Consider the following 25,126-nt stretch of genomic DNA (forward strand, 5'->3'; position numbering starts at 1 on the left):
AGGTTCAAGAGAATACAAATTTCATATTTGGGCACAAAATAAGTACTTTTGACTATTTTATGGTGGCATTCTGGGAAAAAAATGGGATCAGAACCAAGCGAAAGAAAAAATGCTCATTTTGGGGGTATATAGAATGGAAAGGTTTAAAATGAACAAGATACATATATGTAGGCAAGCATTTTAGCTTAGAAATGAGGTTCCATGTAGTAACAGGGGCAGAAAGGCAGCTCAGATAATGCAGGCTCCTGAAAGGGGTTTCTAGTACTTCTTTTGGGGACACAGCTTCCCGCAGAATTCAAACACATCAAACATCATTGATCCATGTCACCTCTGTATGCAAAGACAAGCGAATAAAGTCAATACTGCCCTTAAATCACTGAATGATGAGAGAAGCATTTACCAAATAAAAAACAAAACTGGTTGCTGGAAAGTGCCAAATTTGTCAAAAAGATCCCTCTAATGGAAACGATGAAGGGGACACTCGCTACAACAATCCTATGTTTAAGTCGGACGCGACATCTTCTCAAGCCGGAACCATGACTGTAAGCATATTGTGAGAAAAACAGTACCAAACACAAGCTAATGTAGGGTAACAAGTAGCAAATCAACTCAGCTGTGCTGCATACATGCTCAGGAACAGGGATAAACATGTTGAGTGCCAACTTCTGTGCCAACAGAGCAGGAGCTTTAGTGTCAGGACGCGGAATAATCGATACAAACTGCATGGGAATTGCACGACGGCAAGAGTTTGAGTGACCACAAAACTGATTAGGACAGTATTTCACACCTTAAGCATCATAAATATGCTTATTTGCCTGTGTACATGATAATAAATTAGTATTATTACCTGTTTTACCATCAAAAACCTTATCAAGTGGCCCTCGGCTTAGTCGCAGACATTCTTCTACCTGAAAAAGTCAAAATACCCAATAGAAATAGATATAAAAGAAAGAAAAAACATGAATTTTGCATTTATGTATTTAAGTGTATTTCTATGAATAATATGAGGTGATAAAGCTTGTTATATGCATGATTGTACTAAATATGAAAGCTGGCTCAGTTAAGCATCTGTTGCACTGTCAAAACTGTAAAAATGTCCGCCATCCATGTAGGTAAAATGGGGCTCTGTTTGAATGTTCATGCTTTACGCACAAGCTATTGTTGCGTTACTGGTATTGCGGAGTCCTTGACGATTGAATTCTGACTGCATGTAGCACAATAACGCTACACGGTCAAACCCAAAATGCCTTTTAATTTAAGTCGGAAAGGCAATTAAGCCCTTATTTGGCTATACAAGGGTGGGGGGTTCAACTTTGAAAAACAACTATCCAGGTCAAATAATCTGAATTCATGCATTTAATGCACTAATGTTCTTCTCTTTTGCTAAGAAATGACCAAAACTCAGCTTTCCCAGTCAGATTTTGCCTTCGCAGATGATATTACATTTTTACCTAAAGCTAGTTTAGGTTACAATATAGTAAAGATTTCCTACAAATCAATGTAAATGCAATAACTTTAACGAAAATAAAGTCAAACTTTTTCGCATAGAGACCCTCATAACCATACCTTTTCTCGAAGAGCATTCCAAGCCGAATTGATTTAAGCCATAAAAAAGATAGGTCACGCGACATGTAAGAAAGAACTCGCCACGAATCAAAAGTCAATGTTTTACGGCCATCTATTTACCGGCTTCTATCCAGTTCATGAGGGTTTCCCGCCATCTGTCAAAGTCTTATGTAGTCTCCAATCTTCAGATAAAAGAGTGAATTTCTAGTAAACAACAATGTTTTCCCTGCCACATTGCACACAGAAATATACTAAAATAAAGTCATGGCAAGTGACCCTACAGAGAACCGTGTCTTCAATAAATGATGTTCATGTTTTTAGAAAGTATAGCATTGCACTCCAAAAAGATTTAGTATATTGTAACCTAAAGGAAAATATCTTCTGATTTTAAAACGTGTTTTTCTGGCATATTCTTATATTCCTATTCATATTGCACACATGTAATAAGTTTGGCTGGATTATCTGTCCGTTTGGCCATTTTTTTTCATATTTTCACACGCAGGTGTTTTCGGTCCAAAGAAGGCCATTTTAGGCCTGTTAAAGCTTAAATGTCCCTTTAAGGTTTAAATGTGCTAAGTTCAATATCTGCAACAAAATACCAAAACAAACCAAATGGACATGCACGTGGGGGCTTATGCGGGGTGGGTGAAAGAATTAATTTGTTAGATATTTTCACTCTAAGGCAATTTTGTAATGTCTTTTTTGTGTGTTTTTTTTTTAATCACCCCAAAAATGTCAATTTCAAAGCAAAGAAAATCCAATTTCATCCAAGACATAAACAAATTAGTACAAATGAGAGATCAAAGATACTTTGAAGAGAAGAAATCAATAAGCTTCCAATAACTTGTTGTTTAGCACCAATAAAAGTGTGAAATCTTGAAATGTGCCTTGTAGCTCGGAGCCCATTTATTTGCCAGAGGCCAATGATATATCCTAGCATATAATGTCATGGGTGCCTTTAAACTGCAGCAGATGGTCAATATGCATTGCCAGCTCTCATTTAGAGGTTCAAGAGAATACAAAATTTCATATTTTGGGCACAAAATAAGTACTTTTGACTATTTTTATGGTGGCATTCTGGGTAAAAAATGGGGATTCAGAACCAAGCGAAAGAAAAAATGCTCATTTTGGGGGTATACAATGGAAAGGTTAAAATGAACAAGATACATATATGTAGGCAAGCATTTTAAGCTTAGAAATGAGGTTCCATGTAGTAACAGGGGCAGAAAGGCAGCTCAGATCAATGCAGGCTTCCTGAAAGGGGTTTCTAGTACTTCTTTTGGGGACACAGCTTCCCGCAGAATTCTCAACACATCAAACATCATTGATCCATGTCACCTCTGTATGCAAAGACAAGCGAATAAAGTCAATACTGCCCTTAAATCACTGAATGAGAGAAGCATTTACCAAATAAAAACAAAATCTGGTTGCTGAAAGTGCCAAATTTTGTCAAAAAGATCCCTCTAATGTAAACGATGAAGGGGACACTCGCTACAACAATCCTATGCTTAAGTCGGACGCGAAATCTTCTCAAGCCGGAACCATGACTGTAAGCATATTGGTGAGAAAAACAGTACCAAACACAAGCTAATTGTAGGATAACAAGTAGCAAATCAACTCAGCTGTGCTGCATACATGCTCAGGAACAGGGATAAACATGTTGAGTGCCAACTTCTGCTGCCAACAGAGCAGGAGCTTTACGTGTCAGGACGCGGAATAATCGATACAAACTGCATGGGAATTGCACGACGGCAAGAGTTTGAGTGACCACAAAAACTGATTAGGACAGTATTTCACACCTTAAGCATCATAAATATGCTTATTTGCCTGTGTACATGATAATAAATTAGTATTATTACCTGTTTTAACCATCAACAACCCTTATCAAGTGGCCCTCGGCTTAGTCGCAGACATTCTTCTACCTGAAAAAGTCAAAATACCCAATAGAAATAGATATAAAATGAAGAAAAAAACTGCATTTATGTATTTTAAGTGTATTTCTATGAATAATATGAGGTGATAAAGCTTGTTATATGCATGATTGTACTAAATATGAAAGCTGGCTCAGTTAAGCATCTGTTGCACTGTCAAAACTGTAAAAATGTCCGCCATTCCATGTAGGTAAAATGGGGCTCTGTTTGAATGTTCATGCTTTACGCACAAGCTATTGTTGCGTTACTGGATTGCGGAGTCCTTGACGTTGAATTCTGACTGCATGTAGCACAATAACGCTACCACGGTCAACCAAAATGCCTTTTTAATTTAAGTCGGGAAAGCAATTAAGCCCTTATTTGGCTATACAAGGGTGGGGGGTCAACTTGAAAAAACAACTATTCCAGGTCAAATAATCTGAATTCATGCATTAATGCACTAATGTTCTTCTCTTTTGCTAAGAAATGACCAAAACTCAGCTTTCCCAGTCAGATTTTGCACTTGCAGATGATATTACATTTTTTACCTAAAGCTAGTTTAGGTTACAATATAGTAAAAGATTTCCTACACAAATTCAATGTAAATGCAATAACTTTAACGAAAAATAAAGTCAAACTTTTTCGCATAGAGACCCTCATAACCATACCTTTTCTCGAAGAGCATTCCAAGCCGAATTGATTTAAGCAATAAAAAAGATAGGTCACGCGACATGTAAGAAAGAACTCGCCACGAATCAAAAGTCACTGTTTTACGGCCATCTATTTACCGGCTTCTATCCAGTTCATGAGGGTTTCCCGCCATCTGTCAAAGTCTTATGTAGTCTCCAATCTTCAGATAAAGAGTGAATTTCTAGTAAACAACAATGTTTTCCCTGCCACATGCACACAGAAATATACTAAAATAAAGTCATGGCAAGTGACCCTACAGAGAACCGTGTCTTCAAATAAATGATGTTCATGTTTTTAGAAAGTATAGCATTGCACTCCAAAAGATTTAGTATATTGTAACCTAAAGGAAAAATATCTTCTGATTTAAAACGTTGTTTTTCTGGCATATTCTTATATTCCTATTCATATTGCACACATGTAATAAGTTTGGCTGGATTATCTGTCCGTTTGGCCATTTTTTTTCATATTTTCACACGCAGGTGTTTTCGGTCCAAAGAAGGCCATTTTAGGCCTGTTAAAGCTTAAATGTCCCTTTAAGGTTTAAATGTGCTAAGTTCAATATCTGCAACAAAATACCAAAACAAACCAAATGGACATGCACGTGGGGCTTATGCGGGGTGGTGAAAGAATTAATTTGTTAGATATTTTCACTCTAAGCAATTTTGATAATGTCTTTTTTGTGTGTTTTGTTTTTAAATCACCCCAAAAATGTCAATTTCAAAGCAAAGAAAATCCAATTTCATCCAAGACAATAAACAAATTAGTACAAATGAGAGATCAAAGATACTTTGAAGAGAAGAAATCAATAAGCTTCCAATAACTTGTTGTTTAGCACCAATAAAAGTGTGAAATCTTGAAACGTGCCTTGTCGCTCGGAGCCCATTTATTTGCCAGAGGCCAATGATATATCCTAGCATATAATGTCATGGGTGCCTTTAAACTGCAGCAGATGGTCAATATGCATTGCCAGCTCTCATTTAGAGGTTCAAGAGAATACAAATTTCATATTTTGGGCACAAAATAAGTACTTTTGACTATTTTTATGGTGGCATTCTGGGTAAAAAATGGGGATTCAGAACCAAGCGAAAGAAAAAATGCTCATTTTGGGGGTATACAATGGAAAGGTTAAAATGAACAAGATACATATATGTAGGCAAGCATTTTAAGCTTAGAAATGAGGTTCCATGTAGTAACAGGGGCAGAAAGGCAGCTCAGATCAATGCAGGCTTCCTGAAAGGGGTTTCTAGTACTTCTTTTGGGGACACAGCTTCCCGCAGAATTCTCAACACATCAAACATCATTGATCCATGTCACCTCTGTATGCAAAGACAAGCGAATAAAGTCAATACTGCCCTTAAATCACTGAATGAGAGAAGCATTTACCAATAAAAAACAAAACTGGTTGCTGAAAGTGCCAAATTTTGTCAAAAAGATCCCTCTAATGTAAACGATGAAGGGGACACTCGCTACAACAATCCTATGCTTAAGTCGGACGCGACATCTTCTCAAGCCGGAACCATGACTGTAAGCATATTGTGAGAAAACAGTACCAAACACAAGCTAATTGTAGGATAACAAGTAGCAAATCAACTCAGCTGTGCTGCATACATGCTCAGGAACAGGGATAAACATGTTGAGTGCCAACTTCTGCTGCCAACAGAGCAGGAGCTTTACGTGTCAGGACGCGGAATAATCGATACAAACTGCATGGGAATTGCACGACGGCAAGAGTTTGAGTGACCACAAAACTGATTAGGACAGTATTTCACACCTTAAGCATCATAAATATGCTTATTTGCCTGTGTACATGATAATAAATTAGTATTATTACCTGTTTTACCATCAACAACCCTTATCAAGTGGCCCTCGGCTTAGTCGCAGACATTCTTCTACCTGAAAAAGTCAAAATACCCAATAGAAATAGATATAAAATGAAGAAAAAAACATGCATTTATGTATTTTAAGTGTATTTCTATGAATAATATGAGGTGATAAAGCTTGTTATATGCATGATTGTACTAAATATGAAAGCTGGCTCAGTTAAGCATCTGTTGCACTGTCAAAACTGTAAAAATGTCCGCCATTCCATGTAGGTAAAATGGGGCTCTGTTTGAATGTTCATGCTTTACGCACAAGCTATTGTTGCGTTACTGGATTGCGGAGTCCTTGACGTTGAATTCTGACTGCATGTAGCACAATAACGCTACACGGTCAACCAAAATGCCTTTTAATTTAAGTCGGAAAGCAATTAAGCCCTTATTTGGCTATACAAGGGTGGGGGGGTCAACTTGAAAAACAACTATTCCAGGTCAAATAATCTGAATTCATGCATTTAATGCACTAATGTTCTTCTCTTTTGCTAAGAAATGACCAAAACTCAGCTTTCCCAGTCAGATTTTGCACTTGCAGATGATATTACATTTTATACCTAAAGCTAGTTTAGGTTACAATATAGTAAAAGATTTCCTACACAAATTCAATGTAAATGCAATAACTTTAACGAAAAATAAAGTCAAACTTTTTCGCATAGAGACCCTCATAACCATACCTTTTCTCGAAGAGCATTCCAAGCCGAATTGATTTAAGCAATAAAAAAGATAGGTCACGCGACATGTAAGAAAGAACTCGCCACGAATCAAAAGTCACTGTTTTACGGCCATCTATTTACCGGCTTCTATCCAGTTCATGAGGGTTTCCCGCCATCTGTCAAAGTCTTATGTAGTCTCCAATCTTCAGATAAAAGAGTGAATTTCTAGTAAACAACAATGTTTTCCCTGCCACATGCACACAGAAATATACTAAAATAAAGTCATGGCAAGTGACCCTACAGAGAACCGTGTCTTCAAATAAATGATGTTCATGTTTTTAGAAAGTATAGCATTGCACTCCAAAAAGATTTAGTATATTGTAACCTAAAGGAAAAATATCTTCTGATTAAAACGTGTTTTTCTGGCATATTCTTATATTCCTATTCATATTGCACACATGTAATAAGTTTGGCTGGATTATCTGTCCGTTTGGCCATTTTTTTTCATATTTTCACACGCAGGTGTTTTCGGTCCAAAGAAGGCCATTTTAGGCCTGTTAAAGCTTAAATGTCCCTTTAAGGTTTAAATGTGCTAAGTTCAATATCTGCAACAAAATACCAAACAAACCAAATGGACATGCACGTGGGGCTTATGCGGGGTGGTGAAAGAATTAATTTGTTAGATATTTTCACTCTAAGCAATTTTGATAATGTCTTTTTTGTGTGTTTTGTTTTTAATCACCCCAAAAATGTCAATTTCAAAGCAAAGAAAATCCAATTTCATCCAAGACAATAAACAAATTAGTACAAATGAGAGATCAAAGATACTTTGAAGAGAAGAAATCAATAAGCTTCCAATAACTTGTTGTTTAGCACCAATAAAAGTGTGAAATCTTGAAACGTGCCTTGTCGCTCGGAGCCCATTTATTTGCCAGAGGCCAATGATATATCCTAGCATATAATGTCATGGGTGCCTTTAAACTGCAGCAGATGGTCAATATGCATTGCCAGCTCTCATTTAGAGGTTCAAGAGAATACAAAATTTCATATTTTGGGCACAAAATAAGTACTTTTGACTATTTTTATGGTGGCATTCTGGGTAAAAAATGGGGATTCAGAACCAAGCGAAAGAAAAAATGCTCATTTTGGGGGTATACAATGGAAAGGTTAAAATGAACAAGATACATATATGTAGGCAAGCATTTTAAGCTTAGAAATGAGGTTCCATGTAGTAACAGGGGCAGAAAGGCAGCTCAGATCAATGCAGGCTTCCTGAAAGGGGTTTCTAGTACTTCTTTTGGGGACACAGCTTCCCGCAGAATTCTCAACACATCAAACATCATTGATCCATGTCACCTCTGTATGCAAAGACAAGCGAATAAAGTCAATACTGCCCTTAAATCACTGAATGAGAGAAGCATTTACCAAATAAAAAACAAAACTGGTTGCTGAAAGTGCCAAATTTTGTCAAAAAGATCCCTCTAATGTAAACGATGAAGGGGACACTCGCTACAACAATCCTATGCTTAAGTCGGACGCGACATCTTCTCAAGCCGGAACCATGACTGTAAGCATATTGTGAGAAAACAGTACCAAACACAAGCTAATTGTAGGATAACAAGTAGCAAATCAACTCAGCTGTGCTGCATACATGCTCAGGAACAGGGATAAACATGTTGAGTGCCAACTTCTGCTGCCAACAGAGCAGGAGCTTTACGTGTCAGGACGCGGAATAATCGATACAAACTGCATGGGAATTGCACGACGGCAAGAGTTTGAGTGACCACAAAACTGATTAGGACAGTATTTCACACCTTAAGCATCATAAATATGCTTATTTGCCTGTGTACATGATAATAAATTAGTATTATTACCTGTTTTACCATCAACAACCCTTATCAAGTGGCCCTCGGCTTAGTCGCAGACATTCTTCTACCTGAAAAAGTCAAAATACCCAATAGAAATAGATATAAAATGAAGAAAAAAACATGCATTTATGTATTTTAAGTGTATTTCTATGAATAATATGAGGTGATAAAGCTTGTTATATGCATGATTGTACTAAATATGAAAGCTGGCTCAGTTAAGCATCTGTTGCACTGTCAAAACTGTAAAAATGTCCGCCATTCCATGTAGGTAAAATGGGGCTCTGTTTGAATGTTCATGCTTTACGCACAAGCTATTGTTGCGTTACTGGATTGCGGAGTCCTTGACGTTGAATTCTGACTGCATGTAGCACAATAACGCTACACGGTCAACCAAAATGCCTTTTAATTTAAGTCGGAAAGCAATTAAGCCCTTATTTGGCTATACAAGGGTGGGGGGTCAACTTGAAAAACAACTATTCCAGGTCAAATAATCTGAATTCATGCATTTAATGCACTAATGTTCTTCTCTTTTGCTAAGAAATGACCAAAACTCAGCTTTCCCAGTCAGATTTTGCACTTGCAGATGATATTACATTTTATACCTAAAGCTAGTTTAAAGGAAAAATATCTTCTGATTAAAACGTGTTTTTCTGGCATATTCTTATATTCCTATTCATATTGCACACATGTAATAAGTTTGGCTGGATTATCTGTCCGTTTGGCCATTTTTTTTCATATTTTCACACGCAGGTGTTTTCGGTCCAAAGAAGGCCATTTTAGGCCTGTTAAAGCTTAAATGTCCCTTTAAGGTTTAAATGTGCTAAGTTCAATATCTGCAACAAAATACCAAAACAAACCAAATGGACATGCACGTGGGGCTTATGCGGGGTGGTGAAAGAATTAATTTGTTAGATATTTTCACTCTAAGCAATTTTGATAATGTCTTTTTTGTGTGTTTTTTTTTTAATCACCCCAAAAATGTCAATTTCAAAGCAAAGAAAATCCAATTTCATCCAAGACAATAAACAAATTAGTACAAATGAGAGATCAAAGATACTTTGAAGAGAAGAAATCAATAAGCTTCCAATAACTTGTTGTTTAGCACCAATAAAAGTGTGAAATCTTGAAACGTGCCTTGTCGCTCGGAGCCCATTTATTTGCCAGAGGCCAATGATATATCCTAGCATATAATGTCATGGGTGCCTTTAAACTGCAGCAGATGGTCAATATGCATTGCCAGCTCTCATTTAGAGGTTCAAGAGAATACAAAATTTCATATTTTGGGCACAAAATAAGTACTTTTGACTATTTTTATGGTGGCATTCTGGGTAAAAAATGGGGATTCAGAACCAAGCGAAAGAAAAAATGCTCATTTTGGGGGTATACAATGGAAAGGTTAAAATGAACAAGATACATATATGTAGGCAAGCATTTTAAGCTTAGAAATGAGGTTCCATGTAGTAACAGGGGCAGAAAGGCAGCTCAGATCAATGCAGGCTTCCTGAAAGGGGTTTCTAGTACTTCTTTTGGGGACACAGCTTCCCGCAGAATTCTCAACACATCAAACATCATTGATCCATGTCACCTCTGTATGCAAAGACAAGCGAATAAAGTCAATACTGCCCTTAAATCACTGAATGAGAGAAGCATTTACCAAATAAAAAACAAAACTGGTTGCTGAAAGTGCCAAATTTTGTCAAAAAGATCCCTCTAATGTAAACGATGAAGGGGACACTCGCTACAACAATCCTATGCTTAAGTCGGACGCGACATCTTCTCAAGCCGGAACCATGACTGTAAGCATATTGTGAGAAAACAGTACCAAACACAAGCTAATTGTAGGATAACAAGTAGCAAATCAACTCAGCTGTGCTGCATACATGCTCAGGAACAGGGATAAACATGTTGAGTGCCAACTTCTGCTGCCAACAGAGCAGGAGCTTTACGTGTCAGGACGCGGAATAATCGATACAAACTGCATGGGAATTGCACGACGGCAAGAGTTTGAGTGACCACAAAACTGATTAGGACAGTATTTCACACCTTAAGCATCATAAATATGCTTATTTGCCTGTGTACATGATAATAAATTAGTATTATTACCTGTTTTACCATCAACAACCCTTATCAAGTGGCCCTCGGCTTAGTCGCAGACATTCTTCTACCTGAAAAAGTCAAAATACCCAATAGAAATAGATATAAAATGAAGAAAAAAACATGCATTTATGTATTTTAAGTGTATTTCTATGAATAATATGAGGTGATAAAGCTTGTTATATGCATGATTGTACTAAATATGAAAGCTGGCTCAGTTAAGCATCTGTTGCACTGTCAAAACTGTAAAAATGTCCGCCATTCCATGTAGGTAAAATGGGGCTCTGTTTGAATGTTCATGCTTTACGCACAAGCTATTGTTGCGTTACTGGATTGCGGAGTCCTTGACGTTGAATTCTGACTGCATGTAGCACAATAACGCTACACGGTCAACCAAAATGCCTTTTAATTTAAGTCGGAAAGCAATTAAGCCCTTATTTGGCTATACAAGGGTGGGGGGTCAACTTGAAAAACAACTATTCCAGGTCAAATAATCTGAATTCATGCATTTAATGCACTAATGTTCTTCTCTTTTGCTAAGAAATGACCAAAACTCAGCTTTCCCAGTCAGATTTTGCACTTGCAGATGATATTACATTTTTTACCTAAAGCTAGTTTAGGTTACAATATAGTAAAAGATTTCCTACACAAATTCAATGTAAATGCAATAACTTTAACGAAAAATAAAGTCAAACTTTTTCGCATAGAGACCCTCATAACCATACCTTTTCTCGAAGAGCATTCCAAGCCGAATTGATTTAAGCAATAAAAAAGATAGGTCACGCGACATGTAAGAAAGAACTCGCCACGAATCAAAAGTCACTGTTTTACGGCCATCTATTTACCGGCTTCTATCCAGTTCATGAGGGTTTCCCGCCATCTGTCAAAGTCTTATGTAGTCTCCAATCTTCAGATAAAAGAGTGAATTTCTAGTAAACAACAATGTTTTCCCTGCCACATGCACACAGAAATATACTAAAATAAAGTCATGGCAAGTGACCCTACAGAGAACCGTGTCTTCAAATAAATGATGTTCATGTTTTTAGAAAGTATAGCATTGCACTCCAAAAAGATTTAGTATATTGTAACCTAAAGGAAAAATATCTTCTGATTAAAACGTGTTTTTCTGGCATATTCTTATATTCCTATTCATATTGCACACATGTAATAAGTTTGGCTGGATTATCTGTCCGTTTGGCCATTTTTTTTCATATTTTCACACGCAGGTGTTTTCGGTCCAAAGAAGGCCATTTTAGGCCTGTTAAAGCTTAAATGTCCCTTTAAGGTTTAAATGTGCTAAGTTCAATATCTGCAACAAAATACCAAAACAAACCAAATGGACATGCACGTGGGGCTTATGCGGGGTGGTGAAAGAATTAATTTGTTAGATATTTTCACTCTAAGCAATTTTGATAATGTCTTTTTTGTGTGTTTTTTTTTTAATCACCCCAAAAATGTCAATTTCAAAGCAAAGAAAATCCAATTTCATCCAAGACAATAAACAAATTAGTACAAATGAGAGATCAAAGATACTTTGAAGAGAAGAAATCAATAAGCTTCCAATAACTTGTTGTTTAGCACCAATAAAAGTGTGAAATCTTGAAACGTGCCTTGTCGCTCGGAGCCCATTTATTTGCCAGAGGCCAATGATATATCCTAGCATATAATGTCATGGGTGCCTTTAAACTGCAGCAGATGGTCAATATGCATTGCCAGCTCTCATTTAGAGGTTCAAGAGAATACAAAATTTCATATTTTGGGCACAAAATAAGTACTTTTGACTATTTTTATGGTGGCATTCTGGGTAAAAAATGGGGATTCAGAACCAAGCGAAAGAAAAAATGCTCATTTTGGGGGTATACAATGGAAAGGTTAAAATGAACAAGATACATATATGTAGGCAAGCATTTTAAGCTTAGAAATGAGGTTCCATGTAGTAACAGGGGCAGAAAGGCAGCTCAGATCAATGCAGGCTTCCTGAAAGGGGTTTCTAGTACTTCTTTTGGGGACACAGCTTCCCGCAGAATTCTCAACACATCAAACATCATTGATCCATGTCACCTCTGTATGCAAAGACAAGCGAATAAAGTCAATACTGCCCTTAAATCACTGAATGAGAGAAGCATTTACCAAATAAAAAACAAAACTGGTTGCTGAAAGTGCCAAATTTTGTCAAAAAGATCCCTCTAATGTAAACGATGAAGGGGACACTCGCTACAACAATCCTATGCTTAAGTCGGACGCGACATCTTCTCAAGCCGGAACCATGACTGTAAGCATATTGTGAGAAAACAGTACCAAACACAAGCTAATTGTAGGATAACAAGTAGCAAATCAACTCAGCTGTGCTGCATACATGCTCAGGAACAGGGATAAACATGTTGAGTGCCAACTTCTGCTGCCAACAGAGCAGGAGCTTTACGTGTCAGGACGCGGAATAATCGATACAAACTGCATGGGAATTGCACGACGGCAAGAGTTTGAGTGACCACAAAACTGATTAGGACAGTATTTCACACCTTAAGCATCATAAATATGCTTATTTGCCTGTGTACATGATAATAAATTAGTATTATTACCTGTTTTACCATCAACAACCCTTATCAAGTGGCCCTCGGCTTAGTCGCAGACATTCTTCTACCTGAAAAAGTCAAAATACCCAATAGAAATAGATATAAAATGAAGAAAAAAACATGCATTTATGTATTTTAAGTGTATTTCTATGAATAATATGAGGTGATAAAGCTTGTTATATGCATGATTGTACTAAATATGAAAGCTGGCTCAGTTAAGCATCTGTTGCACTGTCAAAACTGTAAAAATGTCCGCCATTCCATGTAGGTAAAATGGGGCTCTGTTTGAATGTTCATGCTTTACGCACAAGCTATTGTTGCGTTACTGGATTGCGGAGTCCTTGACGTTGAATTCTGACTGCATGTAGCACAATAACGCTACACGGTCAACCAAAATGCCTTTTAATTTAAGTCGGAAAGCAATTAAGCCCTTATTTGGCTATACAAGGGTGGGGGGTCAACTTGAAAAACAACTATTCCAGGTCAAATAATCTGAATTCATGCATTTAATGCACTAATGTTCTTCTCTTTTGCTAAGAAATGACCAAAACTCAGCTTTCCCAGTCAGATTTTGCACTTGCAGATGATATTACATTTTTTACCTAAAGCTAGTTTAGGTTACAATATAGTAAAAGATTTCCTACACAAATTCAATGTAAATGCAATAACTTTAACGAAAAATAAAGTCAAACTTTTTCGCATAGAGACCCTCATAACCATACCTTTTCTCGAAGAGCATTCCAAGCCTGAATTGATTTAAGCAATAAAAAAGATAGGTCACGCGACATGTAAGAAAGAACTCGCCACGAATCAAAAGTCACTGTTTTACGGCCATCTATTTACCGGCTTCTATCCAGTTCATGAGGGTTTCCCGCCATCTGTCAAAGTCTTATGTAGTCTCCAATCTTCAGATAAAAGAGTGAATTTCTAGTAAACAACAATGTTTTCCCTGCCACATGCACACAGAAATATACTAAAATAAAGTCATGGCAAGTGACCCTACAGAGAACCGTGTCTTCAAATAAATGATGTTCATGTTTTTAGAAAGTATAGCATTGCACTCCAAAAAGATTTAGTATATTGTAACCTAAAGGAAAAATATCTTCTGATTAAAACGTGTTTTTCTGGCATATTCTTATATTCCTATTCATATTGCACACATGTAATAAGTTTGGCTGGATTATCTGTCCGTTTGGCCATTTTTTTTCATATTTTCACACGCAGGTGTTTTCGGTCCAAAGAAGGCCATTTTAGGCCTGTTAAAGCTTAAATGTCCCTTTAAGGTTTAAATGTGCTAAGTTCAATATCTGCAACAAAATACCAAAACAAACCAAATGGACATGCACGTGGGGCTTATGCGGGGTGGTGAAAGAATTAATTTGTTAGATATTTTCACTCTAAGCAATTTTGATAATGTCTTTTTTGTGTGTTTTTTTTTTAATCACCCCAAAAATGTCAATTTCAAAGCAAAGAAAATCCAATTTCATCCAAGACAATAAACAAATTAGTACAAATGAGAGATCAAAGATACTTTGAAGAGAAGAAATCAATAAGCTTCCAATAACTTGTTGTTTAGCACCAATAAAAGTGTGAAATCTTGAAACGTGCCTTGTCGCTCGGAGCCCATTTATTTGCCAGAGGCCAATGATATATCCTAGCATATAATGTCATGGGTGCCTTTAAACTGCAGCAGATGGTCAATATGCATTGCCAGCTCTCATTTAGAGGTTCAAGAGAATACAAAATTTCATATTTTGGGCACAAAATAAGTACTTTTGACTATTTTTATGGTGGCATTCTGGGTAAAAAATGGGGATTCAGAACCAAGCGAAAGAAAAAATGCTCATTTTGGGGGTATACAATGGAAAGGTTAAAATGAACAAGATACATATATGTAGGCAAGCATTTTAAGCTTAGAAATGAGGTTCCATGTAGTAACAGGGGCAGAAAGGCAGCTCAGATCAATGCAGGCTTCCTGAAAGGGGTTTCTAGTACTTCTTTTGGGGACACAGCTTCCCGCAGAATTCTCAACACATCAAACATCATTGATCCATGTCACCTCTGTATGCAAAGACAAGCGAATAAAGTCAATACTGCCCTTAAATCACTGAATGAGAGAAGCATTTACCAAATAAAAAACAAAACTGGTTGCTGAAAGTGCCAAATTTTGTCAAAAAGATCCCTCTAATGTAAACGATGAAGGGGACACTCGCTACAACAATCCTATGCTTAAGTCGGACGCGACATCTTCTCAAGCCGGAACCATGACTGTAAGCATATTGTGAGAAAACAGTACCAAACACAAGCTAATTGTAGGATAACAAGTAGCAAATCAACTCAGCTGTGCTGCATACATGCTCAGGAACAGGGATAAACATGTTGAGTGCCAACTTCTGCTGCCAACAGAGCAGGAGCTTTACGTGTCAGGACGCGGAATAATCGATACAAACTGCATGGGAATTGCACGACGGCAAGAGTTTGAGTGACCACAAAACTGATTAGGACAGTATTTCACACCTTAAGCATCATAAATATGCTTATTTGCCTGTGTACATGATAATAAATTAGTATTATTACCTGTTTTACCATCAACAACCCTTATCAAGTGGCCCTCGGCTTAGTCGCAGACATTCTTCTACCTGAAAAAGTCAAAATACCCAATAGAAATAGATATAAAATGAAGAAAAAAACATGCATTTATGTATTTTAAGTGTATTTCTATGAATAATATGAGGTGATAAAGCTTGTTATATGCATGATTGTACTAAATATGAAAGCTGGCTCAGTTAAGCATCTGTTGCACTGTCAAAACTGTAAAAATGTCCGCCATTCCATGTAGGTAAAATGGGGCTCTGTTTGAATGTTCATGCTTTACGCACAAGCTATTGTTGCGTTACTGGATTGCGGAGTCCTTGACGTTGAATTCTGACTGCATGTAGCACAATAACGCTACACGGTCAACCAAAATGCCTTTTAATTTAAGTCGGAAAGCAATTAAGCCCTTATTTGGCTATACAAGGGTGGGGGGTCAACTTGAAAAACAACTATTCCAGGTCAAATAATCTGAATTCATGCATTTAATGCACTAATGTTCTTCTCTTTTGCTAAGAAATGACCAAAACTCAGCTTTCCCAGTCAGATTTTGCACTTGCAGATGATATTACATTTTTTACCTAAAGCTAGTTTAGGTTACAATATAGTAAAAGATTTCCTACACAAATTCAATGTAAATGCAATAACTTTAACGAAAAATAAAGTCAAACTTTTTCGCATAGAGACCCTCATAACCATACCTTTTCTCGAAGAGCATTCCAAGCCGAATTGATTTAAGCAATAAAAAAGATAGGTCACGCGACATGTAAGAAAGAACTCGCCACGAATCAAAAGTCACTGTTTTACGGCCATCTATTTACCGGCTTCTATCCAGTTCATGAGGGTTTCCCGCCATCTGTCAAAGTCTTATGTAGTCTCCAATCTTCAGATAAAAGAGTGAATTTCTAGTAAACAACAATGTTTTCCCTGCCACATGCACACAGAAATATACTAAAATAAAGTCATGGCAAGTGACCCTACAGAGAACCGTGTCTTCAAATAAATGATGTTCATGTTTTTAGAAAGTATAGCATTGCACTCCAAAAAGATTTAGTATATTGTAACCTAAAGGAAAAATATCTTCTGATTAAAACGTGTTTTTCTGGCATATTCTTATATTCCTATTCATATTGCACACATGTAATAAGTTTGGCTGGATTATCTGTCCGTTTGGCCATTTTTTTTCATATTTTCACACGCAGGTGTTTTCGGTCCAAAGAAGGCCATTTTAGGCCTGTTAAAGCTTAAATGTCCCTTTAAGGTTTAAATGTGCTAAGTTCAATATCTGCAACAAAATACCAAAACAAACCAAATGGACATGCACGTGGGGCTTATGCGGGGTGGTGAAAGAATTAATTTGTTAGATATTTTCACTCTAAGCAATTTTGATAATGTCTTTTTTGTGTGTTTTTTTTTTAATCACCCCAAAAATGTCAATTTCAAAGCAAAGAAAATCCAATTTCATCCAAGACAATAAACAAATTAGTACAAATGAGAGATCAAAGATACTTTGAAGAGAAGAAATCAATAAGCTTCCAATAACTTGTTGTTTAGCACCAATAAAAGTGTGAAATCTTGAAACGTGCCTTGTCGCTCGGAGCCCATTTATTTGCCAGAGGCCAATGATATATCCTAGCATATAATGTCATGGGTGCCTTTAAACTGCAGCAGATGGTCAATATGCATTGCCAGCTCTCATTTAGAGGTTCAAGAGAATACAAAATTTCATATTTTGGGCACAAAATAAGTACTTTTGACTATTTTTATGGTGGCATTCTGGGTAAAAAATGGGGATTCAGAACCAAGCGAAAGAAAAAATGCTCATTTTGGGGGTATACAATGGAAAGGTTAAAATGAACAAGATACATATATGTAGGCAAGCATTTTAAGCTTAGAAATGAGGTTCCATGTAGTAACAGGGGCAGAAAGGCAGCTCAGATCAATGCAGGCTTCCTGAAAGGGGTTTCTAGTACTTCTTTTGGGGACACAGCTTCCCGCAGAATTCTCAACACATCAAACATCATTGATCCATGTCACCTCTGTATGCAAAGACAAGCGAATAAAGTCAATACTGCCCTTAAATCACTGAATGAGAGAAGCATTTACCAAATAAAAAACAAAACTGGTTGCTGAAAGTGCCAAATTTTGTCAAAAAGATCCCTCTAATGTAAACGATGAAGGGGACACTCGCTACAACAATCCTATGCTTAAGTCGGACGCGACATCTTCTCAAGCCGGAACCATGACTGTAAGCATATTGTGAGAAAACAGTACCAAACACAAGCTAATTGTAGGATAACAAGTAGCAAATCAACTCAGCTGTGCTGCATACATGCTCAGGAACAGGGATAAACATGTTGAGTGCCAACTTCTGCTGCCAACAGAGCAGGAGCTTTACGTGTCAGGACGCGGAATAATCGATACAAACTGCATGGGAATTGCACGACGGCAAGAGTTTGAGTGACCACAAAACTGATTAGGACAGTATTTCACACCTTAAGCATCATAAATATGCTTATTTGCCTGTGTACATGATAATAAATTAGTATTATTACCTGTTTTACCATCAACAACCCTTATCAAGTGGCCCTCGGCTTAGTCGCAGACATTCTTCTACCTGAAAAAGTCAAAATACCCAATAGAAATAGATATAAAATGAAGAAAAAAACATGCATTTATGTATTTTAAGTGTATTTCTATGAATAATATGAGGTGATAAAGCTTGTTATATGCATGATTGTACTAAATATGAAAGCTGGCTCAGTTAAGCATCTGTTGCACTGTCAAAACTGTAAAAATGTCCGCCATTCCATGTAGGTAAAATGGGGCTCTGTTTGAATGTTCATGCTTTACGCACAAGCTATTGTTGCGTTACTGGATTGCGGAGTCCTTGACGTTGAATTCTGACTGCATGTAGCACAATAACGCTACACGGTCAACCAAAATGCCTTTTAATTTAAGTCGGAAAGCAATTAAGCCCTTATTTGGCTATACAAGGGTGGGGGGTCAACTTGAAAAACAACTATTCCAGGTCAAATAATCTGAATTCATGCATTTAATGCACTAATGTTCTTCTCTTTTGCTAAGAAATGACCAAAACTCAGCTTTCCCAGTCAGATTTTGCACTTGCAGATGATATTACATTTTTTACCTAAAGCTAGTTTAGGTTACAATATAGTAAAAGATTTCCTACACAAATTCAATGTAAATGCAATAACTTTAACGAAAAATAAAGTCAAACTTTTTCGCATAGAGACCCTCATAACCATACCTTTTCTCGAAGAGCATTCCAAGCCGAATTGATTTAAGCAATAAAAAAGATAGGTCACGCGACATGTAAGAAAGAACTCGCCACGAATCAAAAGTCACTGTTTTACGGCCATCTATTTACCGGCTTCTATCCAGTTCATGAGGGTTTCCCGCCATCTGTCAAAGTCTTATGTAGTCTCCAATCTTCAGATAAAAGAGTGAATTTCTAGTAAACAACAATGTTTTCCCTGCCACATGCACACAGAAATATACTAAAATAAAGTCATGGCAAGTGACCCTACAGAGAACCGTGTCTTCAAATAAATGATGTTCATGTTTTTAGAAAGTATAGCATTGCACTCCAAAAAGATTTAGTATATTGTAACCTAAAGGAAAAATATCTTCTGATTAAAACGTGTTTTTCTGGCATATTCTTATATTCCTATTCATATTGCACACATGTAATAAGTTTGGCTGGATTATCTGTCCGTTTGGCCATTTTTTTTCATATTTTCACACGCAGGTGTTTTCGGTCCAAAGAAGGCCATTTTAGGCCTGTTAAAGCTTAAATGTCCCTTTAAGGTTTAAATGTGCTAAGTTCAATATCTGCAACAAAATACCAAAACAAACCAAATGGACATGCACGTGGGGCTTATGCGGGGTGGTGAAAGAATTAATTTGTTAGATATTTTCACTCTAAGCAATTTTGATAATGTCTTTTTTGTGTGTTTTTTTTTTAATCACCCCAAAAATGTCAATTTCAAAGCAAAGAAAAATCCAATTTCATCCAAGACAATAAACAAATTAGTACAAATGAGAGATCAAAGATACTTTGAAGAGAAGAAATCAATAAGCTTCCAATAACTTGTTGTTTAGCACCAATAAAAGTGTGAAATCTTGAAACGTGCCTTGTCGCTCGGAGCCCATTTATTTGCCAGAGGCCAATGATATATCCTAGCATATAATGTCATGGGTGCCTTTAAACTGCAGCAGATGGTCAATATGCATTGCCAGCTCTCATTTAGAGGTTCAAGAGAATACAAAATTTCATATTTTGGGCACAAAATAAGTACTTTTGACTATTTTTATGGTGGCATTCTGGGTAAAAAATGGGGATTCAGAACCAAGCGAAAGAAAAAATGCTCATTTTGGGGGTATACAATGGAAAGGTTAAAATGAACAGATACATATATGTAGGCAAGCATTTTAAGCTTAGAAATGAGGTTCCATGTAGTAACAGGGGCAGAAAGGCAGCTCAGATCAATGCAGGCTTCCTGAAAGGGGTTTCTAGTACTTCTTTTGGGGACACAGCTTCCCGCAGAATTCTCAACACATCAAACATCATTGATCCATGTCACCTCTGTATGCAAAGACAAGCGAATAAAGTCAATACTGCCCTTAAATCACTGAATGAGAGAAGCATTTACCAAATAAAAAACAAAACTGGTTGCTGAAAGTGCCAAATTTTGTCAAAAAGATCCCTCTAATGTAAACGATGAAGGGGACACTCGCTACAACAATCCTATGCTTAAGTCGGACGCAACATCTTCTCAAGCCGGAACCATGAATGTAAGCATATTGTGAGAAAACAGTACCAAACACAAGCTAATTGTAGGATAACAAGTAGCAAATCAACTCAGCTGTGCTGCATACATGCTCAGGAACAGGGATAAACATGTTGAGTGCCAACTTCTGCTGCCAACAGAGCAGGAGCTTTACGTGTCAGGACGCGGAATAATCGATACAAACTGCATGGGAATTGCACGACGGCAAGAGTTTGAGTGACCACAAAACTGATTAGGACAGTATTTCACACCTTAAGCATCATAAATATGCTTATTTGCCTGTGTACATGATAATAAATTAGTATTATTACCTGTTTTACCATCAACAACCCTTATCAAGTGGCCCTCGGCTTAGTCGCAGACATTCTTCTACCTGAAAAAGTCAAAATACCCAATAGAAATAGATATAAAATGAAGAAAAAAACATGCATTTATGTATTTTAAGTGTATTTCTATGAATAATATGAGGTGATAAAGCTTGTTATATGCATGATTGTACTAAATATGAAAGCTGGCTCAGTTAAGCATCTGTTGCACTGTCAAAACTGTAAAAATGTCCGCCATTCCATGTAGGTAAAATGGGGCTCTGTTTGAATGTTCATGCTTTACGCACAAGCTATTGTTGCGTTACTGGATTGCGGAGTCCTTGACGTTGAATTCTGACTGCATGTAGCACAATAACGCTACACGGTCAACCAAAATGCCTTTTAATTTAAGTCGGAAAGCAATTAAGCCCTTATTTGGCTATACAAGGGTGGGGGGTCAACTTGAAAAACAACTATTCCAGGTCAAATAATCTGAATTCATGCATTTAATGCACTAATGTTCTTCTCTTTTGCTAAGAAATGACCAAAACTCAGCTTTCCCAGTCAGATTTTGCACTTGCAGATGATATTACATTTTTTACCTAAAGCTAGTTTAGGTTACAATATAGTAAAAGATTTCCTACACAAATTCAATGTAAATGCAATAACTTTAACGAAAAATAAAGTCAAACTTTTTCGAATAGAGACCCTCATAACCATACCTTTTCTCGAAGAGCATTCCAAGCCGAATTGATTTAAGCAATAAAAAAGATAGGTCACGCGACATGTAAGAAAGAACTCGCCACGAATCAAAAGTCACTGTTTTACGGCCATCTATTTACCGGCTTCTATCCAGTTCATGAGGGTTTCCCGCCATCTGTCAAAGTCTTATGTAGTCTCCAATCTTCAGATAAAAGAGTGAATTTCTAGTAAACAACAATGTTTTCCCTGCCACATGCACACAGAAATATACTAAAATAAAGTCATGGCAAGTGACCCTACAGAGAACCGTGTCTTCAAATAAATGATGTTCATGTTTTTAGAAAGTATAGCATTGCACTCCAAAAAGATTTAGTATATTGTAACCTAAAGGAAAAATATCTTCTGATTAAAACGTGTTTTTCTGGCATATTCTTATATTCCTATTCATATTGCACACATGTAATAAGTTTGGCTGGATTATCTGTCCGTTTGGCCATTTTTTTTCATATTTTCACACGCAGGTGTTTTCGGTCCAAAGAAGGCCATTTTAGGCCTGTTAAAGCTTAAATGTCCCTTTAAGGTTTAAATGTGCTAAGTTCAATATCTGCAACAAAATACCAAAACAAACCAAATGGACATGCACGTGGGGCTTATGCGGGGTGGTGAAAGAATTAATTTGTTAGATATTTTCACTCTAAGCAATTTTGATAATGTCTTTTTTGTGTGTTTTTTTTTTAATCACCCCAAAAATGTCAATTTCAAAGCAAAAAAAATCCAATTTCATCCAAGACAATAAACAAATTAGTACAAATGAGAGATCAAAGATACTTTGAAGAGAAGAAATCAATAAGCTTCCAATAACTTGTTGTTTAGCACCAATAAAAGTGTGAAATCTTGAAACGTGCCTTGTCGCTCGGAGCCCATTTATTTGCCAGAGGCCAATGATATATCCTAGCATATAATGTCATGGGTGCCTTTAAACTGCAGCAGATGGTCAATATGCATTGCCAGCTCTCATTTAGAGGTTCAAGAGAATACAAAATTTCATATTTTGGGCACAAAATAAGTACTTTTGACTATTTTTATGGTGGCATTCTGGGTAAAAAATGGGGATTCAGAACCAAGCGAAAGAAAAAATGCTCATTTTGGGGGTATACAATGGAAAGGTTAAAATGAACAGATACATATATGTAGGCAAGCATTTTAAGCTTAGAAATGAGGTTCCATGTAGTAACAGGGGCAGAAAGGCAGCTCAGATCAATGCAGGCTTCCTGAAAGGGGTTTCTAGTACTTCTTTTGGGGACACAGCTTCCCGCAGAATTCTCAACACATCAAACATCATTGATCCATGTCACCTCTGTATGCAAAGACAAGCGAATAAAGTCAATACTGCCCTTAAATCACTGAATGAGAGAAGCATTTACCAAATAAAAAACAAAACTGGTTGCTGAAAGTGCCAAATTTTGTCAAAAAGATCCCTCTAATGTAAACGATGAAGGGGACACTCGCTACAACAATCCTATGCTTAAGTCGGACGCAACATCTTCTCAAGCCGGAACCATGAATGTAAGCATATTGTGAGAAAACAGTACCAAACACAAGCTAATTGTAGGATAACAAGTAGCAAATCAACTCAGCTGTGCTGCATACATGCTCAGGAACAGGGATAAACATGTTGAGTGCCAACTTCTGCTGCCAACAGAGCAGGAGCTTTACGTGTCAGGACGCGGAATAATCGATACAAACTGCATGGGAATTGCACGACGGCAAGAGTTTGAGTGACCACAAAACTGATTAGGACAGTATTTCACACCTTAAGCATCATAAATATGCTTATTTGCCTGTGTACATGATAATAAATTAGTATTATTACCTGTTTTACCATCAACAACCCTTATCAAGTGGCCCTCGGCTTAGTCGCAGACATTCTTCTACCTGAAAAAGTCAAAATACCCAATAGAAATAGATATAAAATGAAGAAAAAAACATGCATTTATGTATTTTAAGTGTATTTCTATGAATAATATGAGGTGATAAAGCTTGTTATATGCATGATTGTACTAAATATGAAAGCTGGCTCAGTTAAGCATCTGTTGCACTGTCAAAACTGTAAAAATGTCCGCCATTCCATGTAGGTAAAATGGGGCTCTGTTTGAATGTTCATGCTTTACGCACAAGCTATTGTTGCGTTACTGGATTGCGGAGTCCTTGACGTTGAATTCTGACTGCATGTAGCACAATAACGCTACACGGTCAACCAAAATGCCTTTTAATTTAAGTCGGAAAGCAATTAAGCCCTTATTTGGCTATACAAGGGTGGGGGGTCAACTTGAAAAACAACTATTCCAGGTCAAATAATCTGAACTCATGCATTTAATGCACTAATGTTCTTCTCTTTTGCTAAGAAATGACCAAAACTCAGCTTTCCCGGTCAGATTTTGCACTTGCAGATGATATTACATTTTTTACCTAAAGCTAGTTTAGGTTACAATATAGTAAAAGATTTCCTACACAAATTCAATGTAAATGCAATAACTTTAACGAAAAATAAAGTCAAACTTTTTCGCATAGAGACCCTCATAACCATACCTTTTCTCGAAGAGCATTCCAAGCCGAATTGATTTAAGCAATAAAAAAGATAGGTCACGCGACATGTAAGAAAGAACTCGCCACGATTCAAAAGTCACTGTTTTACGGCCATCTATTTACCGGCTTCTATCCAGTTCATGAGGGTTTCCCGCCATCTGTCAAAGTCTTATGTAGTCTCCAATCTTCAGATAAAAGAGTGAATTTCTAGTAAACAACAATGTTTTCCCTGCCACATGCACACAGAAATATACTAAAATAAAGTCATGGCAAGTGACCCTACAGAGAACCGTGTCTTCAAATAAATGATGTTCATGTTTTTAGAAAGTATAGCATTGCACTCCAAAAAGATTTAGTATATTGTAACCTTGTATGTTGTGAGGTTATATTACACTAATTCCGATTCCCATAGGGTCCCATTATAAAACTGACATCTTTCACAGCATTTTTCCTGCCTTTTCGACGTGTCAATTTTTCAGAACCTGGTATCATTTTAAAGATGGATCTGTCCTCTTCCAATAATTGCAATCAAAAACATACCGTCTTGCAACTTCTAAGAAAGTAAATCGCTGTCGAATGAACCCACCGTAGAAAAACGTGTTTCAGAATCCTAATTTCGACAAAAGCCCCACACAATAGAAATCACACCCTCAAAAGTCCATCTTTTAAGTTAGCTTCCAATCCAAGGCATCAAAGTACTCCAGACACATACAGGATATTACAAATAACCACAAAAGACATGCCTCACATTGTTAAATGGCTTATATTCAAGAAGAGAAAAGGAACTCTTTAGAAATAGGCACTACTTTCGAATGGACCACAGAGGGATACACAATGATTTAGTGTAATGTAACCTTTAAGGGAACTCAACTTTGTCCTATCTTTTTTAGACTTTCTCC

At 36.9% G+C, this 25,126-nt stretch overlaps 1 long non-coding RNA gene across 5 annotated transcripts; it reads right to left on the bottom strand.

The window, feature by feature from the left end:
- Window positions 1-7,372: 7,372 nt before the first annotated feature.
- Window positions 7,373-24,362, bottom strand: LOC127836189 (uncharacterized). Of its 5 annotated transcripts, none has more exons than XR_008028649.1 (4): window positions 24,231-24,362; window positions 23,515-23,576; window positions 15,806-19,273; window positions 7,373-11,562 (listed from the first exon to the last, which is right to left on the bottom strand). It is a non-coding gene; the product is annotated as an uncharacterized LOC127836189 (long non-coding RNA). The 5 variants fall into 5 exon arrangements; XR_008028647.1 differs by lacking the exon at window positions 7,373-11,562 and adding an exon at window positions 14,042-14,133; XR_008028648.1 differs by lacking the exon at window positions 7,373-11,562 and having other exon boundaries at window positions 14,106-16,703; window positions 18,376-19,273.
- Between the last annotated feature and the right edge of the window lie 764 nt (window positions 24,363-25,126).

This window comes from Dreissena polymorpha, chromosome 6, assembly GCF_020536995.1.
Source record: "Dreissena polymorpha isolate Duluth1 chromosome 6, UMN_Dpol_1.0, whole genome shotgun sequence".
Classification (NCBI taxonomy): Eukaryota; Metazoa; Mollusca; class Bivalvia; order Myida; family Dreissenidae; genus Dreissena; species Dreissena polymorpha.